The sequence below is a fragment of the Athene cunicularia genome (assembly GCF_003259725.1).
Source record: "Athene cunicularia isolate RWA chromosome 5 unlocalized genomic scaffold, athCun1 chr5_part1, whole genome shotgun sequence".
Lineage (NCBI taxonomy): Eukaryota > Metazoa > Chordata > Aves > Strigiformes > Strigidae > Athene > Athene cunicularia.
This window is the reverse complement of record NW_020799101.1, coordinates 45,956,646-45,972,003: the sequence shown is the minus strand read 5'-3', so window position 1 is coordinate 45,972,003 and position 15,358 is coordinate 45,956,646. Positions and strand designations below refer to the sequence as shown.

The 15,358-nt window shown below is 40.1% G+C and overlaps 1 long non-coding RNA gene across 1 annotated transcript in view; it reads left to right on the top strand.

Annotated features, from left to right (window-relative positions):
* The window catches only part of LOC113480796, a 19,688-nt gene extending 4,330 nt beyond the window's left edge, over positions 1 to 15,358 (top strand). Inside the window, exons 2-3 of the long non-coding RNA XR_003398534.1 lie at positions 9,914 to 9,919; positions 15,348 to 15,358. This is a non-coding gene — a long non-coding RNA (uncharacterized LOC113480796). The remainder of the gene's footprint in view (positions 1 to 9,913; positions 9,920 to 15,347) is intronic.

The following is a 15,358-nucleotide window of genomic DNA, read 5'->3' as shown; positions in this document are numbered from 1 at the left end:
GAACAGAAATAATGTTCCTAAACATTTGATTAATACAGTACCTACCCACCTACCTGCTCTCTTCTCTTTGCTAGACAATAATGATATGCTATCATCCACTATGTATAGCTACATTATGTACAAATTCATATAGCTTGTTTAGTTCCTTTTCAGATATTATTTTCAGTCCTGATATAAAGTTTTCATGTCAGCCAAAAAGAAGCAAATAGCTTCAAGTGAAGCCCAGAGGAAAAGCCTGTTTGTGAATCTTAACCGCATGTTAGCTGAGGTGTATCCAGTCTTTCACTTTTGAAATAACTAAAAGACATTTGAGTTTCCATCTCCAACACATTGTTTATTTGTTAAATGCAGAAACAACGATCAGCCCACAGTGGAATAATTCAAACTGTATTTATTGCTAAGGTCCTATAAACTGTCATAATTGGAACTATGAACCTGCAGAGACTCTTGTTAGAGTTTAATGGACTGGCAAGGTCAGCCCATCTTTCATAGTGAAAATGAAAGTGCTGTCTAGGAGTTTAATGAGCACAATGGCATTTCTGCATGCCCCCAGAAATTCCTGAAGTGCATCTGGATCTGGTTTAACTTGTAATACTGAGGCTGACTTTCCCTTTTATTCCTGTCTCATGCTTTTTTGTTTTTTCTTTCTGAGGGCAAGTTTGTTTGTATACATCTTAAGAGTAGGTGTACTGGTTTAGGGAGAGAAGTGGGAAGCTTTTCCTTGAAAATTGGTTTTAATAGCCTCACTACCTCTGAAGAAGATTTAAATCTAATTCCACTTTTCAGTTCTTTGTACAACTTATGGGGAAGAGAAAAGCATTAATCAGCATAACTGTGCAAGGTTTAGGGTTAATATTGTCAGCATGATCTTACAAAGTGAGTTGGATTATTGATAGGAATTTAGTTCGAACCAAAGTGGCTGTACATTCCTTAATCAAGTGTCAGGAAATCATATCCAACTTTTTCCTGTACTTTAACAAAAGCTTAGCTCACCAGCCTTGTTATAAATCCAGACAAAACTACAAACAGGCACATTTATTTATAAAATAATTTTTTAAAATAGGCAGAAGGGGGGGAAAAAAAGAATCTTCTTGCCATCTATAGTAGCTTAGATTCCTTGGAACGGCCATCTTTATACTTCATTAGCCAATCTATTCAGAATCATTAGGGCTGGAGGGCTAATGAAGGCTTCTCTAAGTCTCACTTATTAAAGCAGGCAACAAATCCTTAATGTTGTGAAACTTCCAATTAATTTTTTAAGGTCAGGGTGTCACAGTGCAATTAAGAGTGCAAGTGTTACATACAGTTCAATGGAGAACACAGTTTTAAGGTACTGACTCGCCAACTATTACTCATCTTGGGTGAAAAAAGAAAAAAAATAAAAGTATTCCTTGGTGTCATATTAGTAGAATCACAGAATCATACAATACCAGGTCAGAAGGGACCACAAGAATCATCTGGTCCAACTTTTCTTTGCAAAAATACAACGGTTCCATGCCTTGTCCAGATGAATTTTAAAACTGTCCAGTGTGGGCAAATCTGCAGCTTCCATGGGGAGATTATTCCAGTGGCTGATTGTTCTCATTGTGAAAAATTTTTGGCCAATCAGAATCTCCACAGGAATAACTAGTACTCATTACTCCTCATCTTTTCTATGTGACTCCTTGCAAAAAGGAAGTGTCTATCTTTTTTGTAGCCACCCTTTAAAATACTGCAACCATGGTGATAAGGTCTCCAAGTTTTCTTTTCTCAAAGCTGAATAAACTGAATTCTCTCACCCTTTCATCATATGGTAGGCATCCCAGTCATTTGATCATCTTTTTCGCATTCTTCTGGACTCTCTCCAGCCCATCTACTTTTTCTTGTATAGCAGGGACTAAAATTGAACACGTATTCCATGCATGGCCTGGTAAGTGCTGAGTAGAATGGAATAATACTTCTTTATCTCTGCTGGTGATGCCATTGTTGATGCAACCCAGCATCCTGTTGGCTCTCTTTGCCACTGGAGCACACTCTTCAGTCATATTGAGCTTGTTGTCCACCTGGACCCCCAAGTCTCTTTACACACAGCTACTTCCCAGCCACATAGATCCCAGGTTGTGTTGCACTCATTGATTATGTTTTACCAGGTAGAAGACCTTACACTCGTCCTTATTGGACTTCCTAAGGTTTTTGATAGTCCACTCTTCCAGTCTATCCAGTACTTCCTGCAGGGTGTCCTTCTGAAGTGTCTGTTTCCACAATTAGTTTGGTACTGTCAGCAAAACCCATCAGGGTACACTTGATCCCATCATCCAGATTAATTCTGAAGATACTAAACAGCATTGGCCCAATATAGATCTCAGTGGGATCCTACTTGTAATAGGTTGTCAGTTTGAAAAAGAGCTATTTACCACCAGGCTCTGGATGTGGCCTGTCAGCCAGTTCCTCATCCACTGCACAGACCACTTGTCTAGACTGTAACATATCAGTTTCTCTAGGAGGAGGCTGTGGGGAACTGTATGGAAAGACTTGGAGAAATCCAGGTAGACAATGTCCACCTCTCGCCCTACATCAACCAAGCGGGTTACTTTGTCGTAGAAGGCAATCAGGTTTATCAAGTTTGGTTTGCCCTTGGTGAGTCTGTGCTGGCTTTTCCTAATCATGTGCTTCATTTGACTTGTGATAACTGCCAGGGAAATTTGTTCCATACCTTTTCCAGGAACCGAACTAAGACTGATGGGCCTGTAATTTCCTAGATCCTGATTTAAGCCTTTCTTGTAGGTGTGGGTGACATTAACCTTCCTCCAGTCTTCTGGGATGTCCCCCAATCTCCACAACTTCTCAAAGATTATGGAAACCAGCCTCACAACAGTGCCAGTCATCTCTCTTAACACCCTCAGGTGGATACCATCAGGGTCCATCAATTTGTAGGGGTCAAGCTCCTGTAATAATTCATATACCAACTCTTTCTTCACTGATGGTGGGTCTGTGTTTGCATAGACCTGGGTTTTTATTCCCAAGAGCTGGGGTCCAGCAGTGCTGGTAAAGCAGAGGTGAAGAAAAGAAGAACCTCTGCATTTTCAGTGTTGTTGGTGATTAATTCACCTCTCCTGTTTAACAGCAGGCCAATATTTTCCTCTGTTTCTACTTGCTGATTATGTACTTGTGTAATGGTTTGAGATCAGAGGGAAACTAAATACCATGCAGCTGCTCACTCTCCCCCTTCTCCCCAGTGCTGGAAAGGAGAAAAGCAAAAGACCAAGGAAACTGAGATAAGGACAGGGAGGGATGATCTCATCCAGTATGGCAAGGACAAAAGTCAGACTTATTAGAGGAAGAAAAAAAGAACATAAAATTTAATACAGGCACTAACAACAACAACATGTAACAGACAGAGGAGGACTGTAAGAAGTATTACCACATCTTGCAAATGCCATCTCCCATCCCTCCCTTATTCCTGGACTCAGTTTAACTCCCGATATCTCTACTTCCTATGCTGCAGCATCATAGGAGGTGGGGAATGAGGTGTACAGTCAGTCCTGCCGCTTCTCCCACCTCAGGGTGGGGAAACTTCTAGCATTCTTCCCCTGGTCCAGCATGGTCCCCCTCTCATAAGAGACAGTCCTCCACAAACTCTCTCTGACATGAGTCACTTCCACAGGCATGTGCGTGACCCCTGTATGTTGCAATTCTCCCAGCACCAGGCTACAACAGTGGAGCCTTCTTCCCATGGAGAAGTCTTCTTTGGGTGCAGTCACCTGGTTGGGCATGTGGCCCTCTGCAGGCCGCAAATTGGTATGTGGTCCACCATAGACCTCTATGGGTGGCAGAGAGGGGCAGCCCTGCCATCTCTGTTCCAGTGCACCTTCCCTGCTTCCTCCCCTGTTCTTCCACTGACCTCAATGTTTACACAGATGTTCTCCTCACAACTTTTCCTCACAACTCCCACTCCTCCTACTGGGTTTCCTGTCTTAAACACATTATCACAGAGGTGCAGCTAATTGGCCCAGCCTTGGTGCAAAAGCAGGTCCAAATTGTTGCTGGGAGAGCTTCAAGAAGTTTTTCGCAGGGGCCACCACTGTAGCTTCCTCCTCTGCTACCAAAACCCCTATCACTTACACAAACCAAGACAACCTGAAGAACACGTCCTTGTAGTTTTTGACATCTCTGGCCAATTTCAATTTGAGCTGAGGTTTTGCTTTTATAACTGCATCTCTGCACATCCTGACAATGCCCTTGTAGTCCTCAAGGGGTACTCATCCACTTTTCCATCTCTGGTATGCTTATTTTGATTTTGAGCAGACTCAGAGGCTAAGCCGAGGAGGTGTTTTGCACATCTATTTCCCTTATTTTCAAGAGATTAATGCTTTTTGTCCTTCCAGGAGAGCATTCTTGAAAAACGCCCAGCACTCACAAGCTCCTTTATCCTCCATAGAAGTTTCACATGGAATGTCTCCCAAATGAGCTCCGAGCAAGCTAAGGTTTGCTCTTCTAAAAACTAAAATCTTTGTGTTAGTACTAACATTTAGCATGCACAGCAGGATACCAAATTGCGCAATACTGTGATCAGTGCAGACAAGACTATCACTAACAAAGTAGGTTTTCTTGGTTTGTGATTAGCAAGTCCAGGAATGCCGCGTTCTTGGTTGGTACATCTAAAATTTTTATGAGAAAGCAGTCCTCTACACATTCTAGAAACTTGATGGTTGACATGTGAGCGACTGTATTGTTCTTCTAACAAATGTCTGGGTGGTTGAAGTCACCCATAAGAACCAAGTTCTGCTGAACTTGAACACAGAATCACAGAATCATCTAGGTTGGAAAAGACCTTGAAGATCATCTAGTCCAACTATTAACCTAACACTGACCATTGCCTACTAAACCATATCTCTAAGTGCTATGTTGATCCGACTCTTAAACACCTCCAGGGATGGGGACTCCACCACTGCCCTGGGCAGCCCATTCCAATGCCATTCCATCAGCTTCCTGGGCACTGAAGTCAAGCTGAAAGGCCTGTAATTTCCCAGGTCATCCTTCCAGCCCTTCTTATAGATGGGCTTCACATTGGCCAATTTCCAGTCTGTTGGGACCCCTCCCTGGTCAGCCAGGACTACTGTTAAATGACGAAAAGTTGCTTGGTGAGCACCCCAGCCAGGTGTTTCAACACCCTCAGGTACATCCCATCTGGTCTCAAAGACTTGTGTGTATCTGTGTGATGCAGCAGGTCACTGGCTATCTTCTCCTGGACTGTGGGGGTGTTGTTCTCCTAGTCTCTGTCTTCTGGCTGAAGAGGCTGGATTACCTCAATTCAACTAGTCTTGGTATTAAAGACTGAGGCAAAGCACCTCATCACTCATTGCCATGTTTCCTCCTGTATCAAGCAGCGGATGTAGGCTCTCCCCAGTCTTTCTTTTCCTGTTGAAGTACCTATAGAAACTGTTCTTGTTATGCTTGACTGCTGAAAGCAGATTAATTTCTAGATGGGATTTAGACCTCCTGATTTCTGCCCTACATAGTCTCACAGCATCTTTGTAATCATTGTGAGTGGCTGGCCCCTTCTACAAAAGCTGTAAACTCTGTTTTTCTCCCTGAGTTGCAGCCAAAGCTCCCTGTTCAGCCAGGGTGGTCTTCGCTGTCCCTGGCTTCTCTTACAGCTTGATCCTGTGCCATTAAGACTTTCTTCTTGAGAGTATATAGCCTTTATGGACCCCTATATCGTTCAGGGCCATCTCCAAAGGGATCCTGTCAAGCAGGTAACTAAACAAGGCAAAGTCAGCCCTTCGGAAGTCCAGGATGTCAGTTCTACTGCCCCTCTCCTGGACTCTCTAAGAATAGACATGATCTCTGTGCCCTAGTTGGCCTCCAACTGCCACATCCTCCACCAGTCCTTCTCTGTTCACGAAGAGGAGATCCAACAGGGCACCTTCTCTTGTCGGTTCACTCACCAGCTGTGTCAGAAAGTTATCTCCCACACATTCCAGGAATCTCCTGGAATTGTCCCTCTCTGTTGTGTTGTATTTCAAGCAGTTGTCTGGGAATTTAAAGTCTCCCACAAGAACAAGGGCAAGCAATTGTGAGATTTCTCCTAAGTGCCTTTAGAATATTTCATCCACTCCTTGTTGAGTGGCCTATAGTAGACTCCTACTACAACTGCCCTGTTGTACTTCCCCCTGATTCTAACGCGAAGACATTACACACTGTCTTTTACTATGCTTGTGTTCAAAGCAATCATAATACTCCCTAACAAACAACACCACTCCACCATGTCTATCTCTTCTAGAGAGCTTGTAGGCATCAATTGGTGCACTCCAGTCACTGGAGACATCCCACCATGTTTCTGTGATAGCCACTCCAAGCTCCTCCTGTTTGTTATTGTACTGAGTCTGGCTGAGCTGGAATTGGTTTTTCCCTGTAGCAGCCCTCATGGTGCTGTGTTTTATGTCGGGAGCTGGCAGGGTGTTGGTAGCACCCTGGTGTTGTGACTACTGCTAAGCAGTGCTTACACAGCACCAAAGCTCTTTCTGACATTTACACACACACACACACACACACACACACACCCCTGCAGTGGGACGGGGTGGGCAAGATCTTGGGAGGGGACACAGCCAGGACAGCTGACCCGAACCGACCAAAGGGGTATTCCAGACCATATGATGTCTGCTCAGTATAAAGCTGGGAGAAAGGAGGAAGGGGGTGGGGACACCCTTAGTCCTCCAAGGCAACCACTAAGTGTATTGGAGCCCTGCTTCCTGTGAAGGCCTGACATCGCCTCTTCATGGGAACTAAAGAATAAATCTGTTTTCCTTTTGCTTCCATGCGCGGACCTTTGCTTCATTTTGCTTATATTAAAACTGCTTTTCTTTTACCCACAAGGGTTGGTCTATATTATTTTCTTTCCCCTATTTGCCCTGTTGAGAAAACAAGGGGAAAAGAGTGGGGAAGTGATATGATAGAGCGACTTGGTGGATAGCTGGCATTTAGCCAAAGTCAGACCATCACAGTTATCCATGCTGTGTGCGTTGGTATAGATGCCCTTCAGATAGGCTGATGTTCCCAGCATATTTTGCATTTACAGGTCCTAAGTCTGGCCTGACATTTCACAGGTTTCGCCACAGTTACTGATCCATCAATATCCCTTGCATCTTTGTTGTGCTGCATGTCTCCATCCCTTGTGTCCACTGAGAAGGCAGGGTGAGGGTCATTGCTAGCACAACAGTCGACAAACTCTGGTAATTTACCCTTGGGCTTATGTCTGGGAGTTCCAATTTTGTCCCCTTCCCCCTTGAAATCTAGTTTAAAGCTCTCTCAATGAGACCAGTTAACTCCTGCCCTGTTCCCCTTATGGGACAGGTATATCCCATCTGATGCCAAGAGGTCTGGCATCTGTTACTGAAAAATCCAAAGCCCTGCAGGTAACACCAGTCTTGGAGCCACAAGTTCATCTATTGACTTGTCCTGTAATCTTCCTCCTACATCCCTGCAACTGAAGGGATGAAGGAGAACACAATTTGTGTCTCTGACCTCTTAACCATTTTCCCCAAGACCCTGAAATCTGTCTTCATTGATTTAGGACTTTTCCTGGTAATGTTGTCACTACCTACCTGAAAAACCAAAAGACTGTAGTAGTCCTTGGGTCTCACTAGAGTGGGGATTTTGCCATGAGGTTCCTTACCCATGCCCCAGGGAGGCAGCAGACTTCCCTATGAAGCGGGTCCGGTCTGCATATTGGGCCTTTGACACCCCTCAGAATGTAGTCACCCACTACAATGACCCTTTGGGAGTCCTTTTTAGAGTTGATTTTAATACCTGGTCTAGAGTGACTCAGCCTTGGTGGACATTGGTTTTCCTCCTTGTTTGTCTCATTTTCTTCATCCTTCTCTGCTTCATTTACAAGTTCCAGGGCCCCCGTATGTACTGTGAAGGGACACCATGCAGTGCCATTACCAATGGCCAGCATAGAAGCCACATAGGTAGTTGCTAGAGACATTTTCCAGTTGTGGAGGTGCCAGTATCTGTTTTCATGACCACATGACCAGCTTCTGAGAGAGAATCTGGAAGTCCACTGCTTATGTCCTTGACATGTTTAATCAGGGTGAAACAATATGTTGTTGGTTTCAGAACCTTTCATATATGCTTCAAGTTAAAAAGTCATGGAGAATAAGGTGGATTTTTTTTTTTTTTAATTTGGGTTACATCTGAGACAAGCTGAAGAAGCACAGACAGAATTTATTAGTACTGTATCACTCTAACTGCAATGGAGATCTTCTTGTTAAACCTTATTTTAAGTGCTTTTTCCATAACAGTAACTGAAGTAGTGCATAAAAAATATAATAACTAAGAAGCAGTAGTGCAGTTCAGGGAATAAATTATAAGATATGCATTGCCTTAACTAATATATACTCTTCTGACTATCCGTCTGGCAGCACTTAGTAATTCAAAGTGATTAAATTAAGTTGGGTTTGTATCTTTGTAATAAAGACAGAGTATACAGTCCTCTTCTGTCAGTATAGGTTGGAATTTTATTACTTAGCTTGGTTCTCACTTATAATTGGCCTTTTTGGTTCTCAATGAGCTGTGAATAAAATCTGAGATGTTTAAGATTATGTTAAGGAGGATGCATTTATGAGTGAAATGTGTTCAATAGTATGAGAAAATTATGGAGATTATGATTTCACTGTATTTGAAGTGCAAAATAAAAAGCCTTACATGGATAAACAGGATTCTTCTGTGTTCTTCATTAATGAGTATTGGTAGTTTCCACTCTTATTGTTGTAATTCATCAGAATATAATTTTTCTATTTTTTTTGTGGGTTTTTTTTTTTTTTTCTTTCTTTTCTTTCTTAAAATAGAGCTCTAGGACATTAACTAAGCTTTTCATGCAGATGGCTGGATGTACAACATGAACATGTGAGCTCAAGTGTTTTATTTCATCATGTGGACATGTAAGAATGGACAGGAAGAATGAAGAGATAGAGGGAGAAATTATTTTTGTCACATTAGCTCTTTATATATATGTTAATTTCTGTACTGAAATCCCAGTATACTTTAATATGCAATTTACAATACAGAATTTTGCTCTTTTTTGTGCCGCCCAGCGGAAGTGTGTCATCCGTGTCACCCAGCAGTTCGCTGCATCCTCCCCTGCCAATTGACAATAATAGTAAGAATAACAAGAGTAAAAAAGAGGATGATTTAAACAAGATACTAGACAAGTTGCAAAAGATAGAAATATCAGTAAAGGGCTGTACTACTAACAATTTACCACCTAGTTACAGTCCATCACCACCATCAGCTGTAATGCCATTAGAGTGGCCTCAACAGAGCGGTTGGTCTGGAGTTATTCACAACATCATTCTCGAGGGAGACTGGCAATCAGCAGGACTGCTTGCGCATTCCCAACTCACCGGAGGACAGGCCATTGTGGGGCATACACATGAAAAAAAAAAAAAAAAAAAAAAAAAAAAAAAAAAAAAAAAAGAGTAAAAATAATTAAAAAAAAAGGAAAAGAAAAAAAGAAAAGAAAAAAAAAAAGGAGGAGATGCAGGGAATCAATCTACACCTCACGAAAGGCTAAATAAGGTATAAATAAGGTATTATATGTCATGAACCTTTTAAACATTTCCCCTGTCTCACAGGTGCCACAAATATTGTGTCATTTCTCATCACAGATACCAGATCAACAAGAAGTCCAAAGCAAAACTCAAGTGTTAAAAAACCTAGAAAGTGGTAATTGAGAAGGACCACATATCCTTTAATAACCTGGGGAAGAGGTTATGCTTGTGTCTCCAAAGGTCACATTCCCCAGTGGTTACTGCAAAGGTGTGTGCGCCCATACCTGAGACGTGAGGCAGCCAGCACTCAGGATCCAGCTGTGGGTGCTGTGGATGCCCCTGTGCTGACAGTTTGCAGCCTCTTCGACTGACCATTTAAGCAGAATGTATGAGTAGCACTTGATACCGCAACAGGACAAAATACAATACAGTTGCCAACTATTAAAAGAGAAAATGCTAACAGTAATTGCAACTCCTTAATGAAATATTTTGGTTTATTAGTAATTAGTGAAAGACGTAGATTAGACAGAATGTAGTTATCAATAAGGATGAAATTATATAAGAATGTGTATTTAACTTTCATTGTTTAGCAATATTAAGAATTAGGAACTCAAAGTGGTTTACCTTATTAGAAACTCCCTTGGTTTTCTCCCTTGAGTGGTGACCAGTCTCTGGGTGGAACCCAACAGGTGGATGAAATCAAACGTTCCCGGTCAAAAAAATTTGCCATTTATTCTGGCCTGTTGATTTAGAGGCTGGACCTGCTTGCAGCAACCTTGGATGCCTCACCTACGGATGGATGCATCACGCAGGATTTCCGATTTGCTAGGAAGGGTACTCTGAATTCTCGCTGCATCCAGGGTTCCCCAGCGATTGCAGATCTGAGTGTTAGTGCTTTATTAAGTTTGTGCTGTATAAATCTTTCTAATTACTCTCAATTTATATTTAGGCAGTATTATTAGTAATTGCAAGACAATATGCATAGCGGGATTATTGGAATGCTGTCTTTTTGTTCTATTGAAATGTTGTCTATCTTGTATAGTGAATAGCCTAGAGACCTTAATTAAAAGAAAAGGGGGAATTGTAGGTGCGTATGCCGGGTCGCAAACCTTCTGCGTCACTGACAATGTAGAAGTGTCATCAGCATTTGGGTTAGATGATTAACGACGTCTGAATTAATGACGCACTTGTGTTAGAAGACTAACGGTGTCTAGATTAACGGCGGCTAAAAGCAAAAGAATTTGTTCTTCTTAGGGAAGAAATAGATAAGAAGGGATTCTTTAAAATAACAAAGCAGAAAGTTATCTACCAGCTGCACGCGGTTAGTAGTCCTCACCGAAAATGCTGAGAAGAACAAGTTTTTGAAATGAGCATGCGCTAGAGCAACACATGGATTTGCTGTTATTTTTAGAATGTACAAGAATATATAAGGAATTGTTTTGCTGATAAACTTTTGGTGCTTGACTGTTAAATATATTGGTGTCTGTCTTGTCTCACAACCCCATCCTGCAACACTTTTTTATATGTTAGCAATGCAATTTTTAGATTTTTCTCTTCTAGAAAGCTTCATATTAGAAGCTATTTTATTTATTTATTTATTTATTTACTTACTTACTTACTTACTTACTTATTTATTTTCTGCTACTTAACAACATTCTCTTTTACTATATGTTACATATTCTTGTTTTATGTGGTGGGTCCATTAAGCTGGGTTCTGTAAAAATAAAATAAAATTACCTCTGTCCAGAAGGTTTCACAGGATGAAAGGTAAGATGGTTAAGATAAATGAAGAAACAGACTGGCATGGAAGTACCAGACAACAATAGGATTTTTATCATAGTCTTGCTGTATGTATGATTCGTAGCAGCATTTACTTACACAAGTAGGCTTTCCTCAGGCAATGCCAACAGGATTATTTACAGGAGCATAAATTTTTTATACAAATAAATTTTATATGGTTGGACTTATATCCTGTGTAAATTATGCAGAAAATATCTTCAGTTATGTGTATAAGATCCATAAAATTACCTTTCATTTCTGGAGACTTTTACTGAGAACTGGATTATATTACTGTATATAGTAATAGTACATGTTGTATAGTATTGCTTTATCTTTACTGGTCATTTGTCTGTACCTGAAAATCACCACATAATATATAAATTGGCACAATTGTCTCTGTGCACACACAGAAGGCCTTACTAACAGCTGGTGTAGCCTTGGCAAGCTTGTGTGGAAAAGCTTCTGTGAGCACTAAAGTGCGCTGAGTTTGAAAATGTATATGTTTATATCCCCCAAGTGGCCTTTTAAGAAAGACTATTCACACAGTGCAAGCCAAAAGTGGACACATATAACATGGGTAATGAAGTGTACCCTTCTCTCTTTCACTGATGTAAATTGGAAAAGGCTTGGTTTAATATAGTCTCTTTCTCTCCTCCTGTAAATTTTATTCCAAATAAGCAATCTAGGTCAGCCTCCTGCTGGTGTGCCAACTAATAGGATATGTCCATTATATTTATTATCCTTCTGCAAGGTGTCAGACTTCAACAAAAGAACTAGAAAAAACAGTATGACCTCAGTTTACAGAAAATTATGGAGTATGAATGTCCTTTATATTTTCCAGTATCTTGCTCCTCACTTTCTTGTACAATGTAAGTACTGCTGAATATAGAATGTCCAGAATTTGCCATTTCCAGTACATTTTGATGGCCCCATTTTGCAATTTCAGTGATTCTCACAGGAGATTAATGTTCTAAAAAGTAGTGGAAGTCTTTGTAGTTAGGAAGCTGTCATATTGAACTTTCCAATAGAGATCTGATTTGCCAGTGTTTCCTTCTTTTCTTTTGCCCTTACTCTAAATGACAGCAATCACAGCACTGAATAATTCCCTTCTTTCTCATATTTGTTTCATAAGGAAATAACACACTCTTGAACACTATGATACACAAAGTAGTGAACGTAAATGCCTTCACGAAGTACACTTCAAGGGTATGATTTGAAAGAAAAAAGTTATCTGTGATCTTGATGTTAATGGTGATAATATAAAAGTCTCAGTTGACAAATAAACTACATAGAGTTGAAAACACACTGGAAGAACCAAGAGTTTGCATAGTACCCAGGTAAACTCCAGTGTAATTTTTCATAAACCATAGTGAGGAGGAGGGGGAACAATCTTAAAATACATATCATTTGAGAAACATACCAGAGCCTGTGAAAGTTGGCATTATTCTGTCCTCAATACACACATTTCTAAGACCATGTTACTAATGTGTAAGAAAGATGAAAACAGCATAATTGGTGCCCTGGATTAGGTCTTTAACCTCTTCCATTCATTTCTCTTAGGAGCAAGAGGACATACTATCTTGTCTGAAAGATCTGAAGGAGTGACAGATTTGTAAATCTCTGGGAATCGCCTATACTCAATATTTCTGGATCCCAAGCAAATGCTTTCTTATAAACATCAGAGTAAATACTAGGCTGTAAGAAAAATGGTTTTTAAAAAAAAATTAATTTCAATACAATTCCAGAATGTATTTTGGGTAACTCAGTTTCATATGTTTGTGAAGAAAAAACCCTCAGAATTTACTAGAAGAAAATAACAATATTTTTCTTTTAGTGATCATTCTACTAGAGGTTTGATTGTTCAGGGAGGGACAAGAACTTGTTAAACAAAGCAGAAGAGTAGTTAGGGCATACACAAAAATACCCCCAGCTCTGTCAGCTCTTTATCACAGACTTAGAAGACCTGTGCATAGATGCTGCCCTCCACTGAAACTTGGTATATTACACAGTTCGGTAGGTTTTCCATCCAAATGAGTTTTATGCTTTCTGACAATGGACAGCTAAGAGTGCTACTGCTTTGGAATGAGACCTTGCCTATACTATTCCTTCTAATTCTGAGGGTGACCAGGGGTTAAAATAAACAGAAAAAAAAATACTGAAATACGTAAATACCAATAATGAAACATGGAAATATATCAATACTAATACTAAAACACCAAAGGGGTGAATCATCTGCAATGTGATGCAACTTTCACAAGGCAAAAATCACTCCAGTATCAAAATTTTGAACAATTAGGCCCTGTTCATCATTACTGTAATAACCAGTAGAGCATCAGCTAGTGGCACAGTGTAAGGTCTTCCATTTCTTCAGCACTTTACTATACTACTTTATCTACTTTACTATCAGCAGGAGCTCCCTTTACCTCTACAGGATGACCTTTGCATATCTTCAAGCATGTTCTGGAAATACCAGTATGTCCATAATATAGCAGCAGACAGCCACTACTTCACTTCCCTTGCCTTCACACCATTTTTAAGCTATATAATTTTCTAATTTTTAAGCAAAGAATTAATTCACTAATTAAACACCAGCTCAACATTTATCTAGGTTTCACTGGTGAGCTACAAGAGCCTGATAGGAACTGTGGGCAACACAGGCTATATTTCCCCTGAGGTCCCAGAAAGATGTGGCATTTTCTACACTTTTCAGAGAGCTAGCAAATTTCCACCTCTCCTCCAGTAACCAAAAATAAGTTGAAATTCCTTTCTTTTTGACTCCTTGGAGACCTTTTCAAGCTATTAATAGAGTTATTTAAACAGAAGATATGTTTTTCTAGAAGTTCATATGCAGAACTGTGGGTGTAAACTCTATGTGTGCAAGCTCACGCTCTGGCCTCCATTGTTTATCCTTTTCACAGTTAGAAGCTGATTTCTAGTTTGTCTTTTCCCCCAGTTATTTGAAGAGTTTCCCTGCAGTTTGTTTGAAAAGCACATTAATTATAAGGGGTCTTTTCATCAATACATGTCATTTAGAATTTCCCACGCTGAGGAGTCATCACTGCAAGGTGACATGCCTAGTTAATTCTATCTGATACTATCACATCAAGCCAACAAAACTGAAAAACAAATGGGTTACTAAACACTGCAGTCAATTGTTTGGAACAAACAAATGTCTGTTCAAATTCTACCTGTTCAGAGAAATTAAACACCAGCTAGGGTGTTTTAAGTTATGAGCAGTTTTTTTTCTAGTGGGAACTGTGTGTAGCGGGAACTGTCATCTATGACAGGCTTATATTAACTCTAGGTAGAAAAGCTGTAAGGAGAAAATTTATTTCCGCAGAGTAAAACTCACAGAAAATACTTACATAATTTTGATGAATAGTTGTAATCCGTCACTTAGTAAGCTGTGAAATGTACCATTAGAAAAATCTGTTATTAAGGTTCTACTTTTTTCTTTAGTGCTGTATATGGTGAGAGATAAAAATTATATGCTCAAACTAATTTCAAAGGAGTTTTGCTAAATTAAATTTTCCTTCAAAAGTGTCTGTTTTCTTTCAACAGGAAAAAGAAAAAAACCCTAAATAGTCAATGAAAAGCTGAAAAAAAAAAAGGAAAAGATTCAGGTTTCAGCCAGCAAGAAAAGCATTTTGGACAAAAAGTTCCCATACCTATCCAACTATAATCAGTCTTTAACAGCAGGTCAACATTTTTCCCAGAAATTAATGACTGTAGTTTTTGGGTTTGTTTTCATTTTATTAACACATGTCCTAGGGTGGAATACTTTCCATGAGATGGAAAAGCAATACCAAATTTATCTTCCAACAAGCTCTAGTTAATTGTCATCTACCATCTAGAGAAGATAACCCAGAAACTACGGGCAAATATGTATCGTCATATCCTCCCTTCTCAGAGTAGGCAGCTAAATGCACCGAGATCTTCAGGAACTGAGAAGCACTTCCATGAAAACTAACAATCTAACTCCAAAATATGTAGCAGTAATTGAAGCCCTGTAATTACCTGTTAAGTCAGAAAGAGCACTTCCAAAA